Consider the following 2,069-nt stretch of genomic DNA (forward strand, 5'->3'; position numbering starts at 1 on the left):
AGGAGGGGCGGCGCGGGGGCGGGCCAAGGATGCTGCGGAGCCGCTGCGGCTCGGCGATGCGGGAGCAGGACCAGCGCGGGCGCGCCTCCCCCGTCCCCCCAGCCCCGCCTCCGTGCACTGCCGCACCTGCACCCTTAGGCGGCCAGGGGCGCGTGGCGCTGCGGAGCAGCCCGGTGGATGAGTCCGCGGGGGAGGGTGCGGGGGCGGCGGGGACCGTGACATCCGAGCGGCTGATGCCGCTGGCTGGCATCGAGGCCTCCCCGCTCCGCGTCTCGCGCCCAGGCTCTGCCTTTCCCCCTCCCTCCCTCTTTGGTTGCAGCCCTGATTTCTGCCCCCATCTCCAGCCGGCTCAGCGGCTCCGTTTCCGCAGACCCCAGGCGTCTGTCTCCCTCGCCCGCTTCTAACAGGGCCCTGGAGGAGCAGTGCAGCTGCCGCTCCTGGCCTCTCTTCTCGCCTGTGAAATGGGTCCGATGCCCACCCCCCGCCCCCACCCCCGCAACTCTTTCCTTGTCTGAGGGGTACTGCAGGGGAGGATGTGGCTTCTGTGTCGCTCATCCCTGCTGGGATATTTCACCACATTTTTCTGTCTCCAGGGCTGGCCACCTCCTGTGCTTTCCTCCTGCCTCCATCTCGCCCTCCCTGGGCAGAGCCGGGTCCACCCTCCTGCCCAGCTTTGTCCTTGAGACCCAGGCCATCACCGGGCCCTGTTTTCTGCCATTGCCGCAGTGTCACTGTGGGATTTGCCATCTCAAGACTTGGGCTCAACTCCCAGTTTAGTCACCCACTGGCCGTGTGACCTTGGCAAGCTGTAACTTCTCCCGTGTCTGAGCAGCCCACGCCCTGCTGCCTGTGTGAGCTGTTGGTAAGAGAGGTCTCTCCTGCCACAGTGTCTGGGGCCTCTCTAAGGTGAGCACTTAGAGATGGGCCTACAGCAAGGCCTGGGATGGGCGGAGGTGGCCACTTCCTTCCCATTCTCCTGGCATCCTGGCAGGGCCCTGGGTGGCAGGTGCACCCCACAAGTCTTTATTCCAACTCTTCTTTGCGTTTATTTGGGTGGAAGGCAGAGAGAGAGAGAGAGAGAGAGAGAGAGAGAGAGAGAGAGGTTGAGATTGATTCTATCTGCTGGTTCAAGCCTCAGATGCCCATAACAGCCCGGGCTTGGCTAAGCCAAAGCCGGGAGCCAGGAACTCCATCCAGGTCTCGCACTTGGGAGACAGGGACCGGGGTACTTGGGCCAGAACCTGCTGCTTTCCCAGGTGCATTAGCAGGGTGCTGGGTTGGAAGTAGAGTAGCTAGGACTTGAACCGGTGCTCCTATGGGATGCTGGTAGCACAGGCAGCAGATGAACCCGCTGTGTTGCAATGCTGGTCTCCATGCCGTCTCTTCTTGGCTCGTTGTTCCCTGCTCCGTAACCACAGGAGCTCTGAGCCCTGCAAATCTGAGCCTCTAGCTTCCTGTTGGGTTGCATTCTCCCCTTCTGAGGTTTCCTTGCACCTGATGGAGCACCCGGCTCGTGGCGGCATGGAATTTCTTTGTCTGTCTCTGTTAGACTCCAAGGAGCCTATGATCCAAGTGCTTGGGTCCCTGCCACCCACATGGGAGACCTGGATGGAGTTCCAGGCTCCCGGCTTTGGCCTGGCCCAGCCCTGGCTATGGTGGCCATTTAGGGAGTGGACCAGCAGATGGAAGATTTCTCTCTCTCTCTCTCCATATCATTCTGCCTTTCAAATAAATAAGTTTAAAAAAAAAAAGGACTCCAAGGGTCCTGTCTGTGGCATGCTTATGTTGGCTGGGCTGAGCACAGTCCCACACATGTAGATGCAGGCAATACATTGCAGGAATCAGTATTCTCCTGACATGTGTCCTTACCCAGAGCCTGGCTTGATGGAGGTCTCTACGCTTCATGCTTCCAAATTCCCCTGTTCCTGTTCCCCTCACTCCCTCTGCTCCAGCTCACAGGCCTCCTGGCTAGACCAGGCCTGCTGTGAGCCCAGGGCCTTTGCACATGCTAGGTCTTCCATCACTGCATGGCTCAATCCCTCACTTTCTTCGTTGCTCTGCTCAGAAGT

The sequence above is a fragment of the Oryctolagus cuniculus genome, chromosome 11 (assembly GCF_051225735.1).
Source record: "Oryctolagus cuniculus isolate XC-2025 breed Fujian yellow rabbit chromosome 11, ASM5122573v1, whole genome shotgun sequence".
NCBI lineage: Eukaryota > Metazoa > Chordata > Mammalia > Lagomorpha > Leporidae > Oryctolagus > Oryctolagus cuniculus.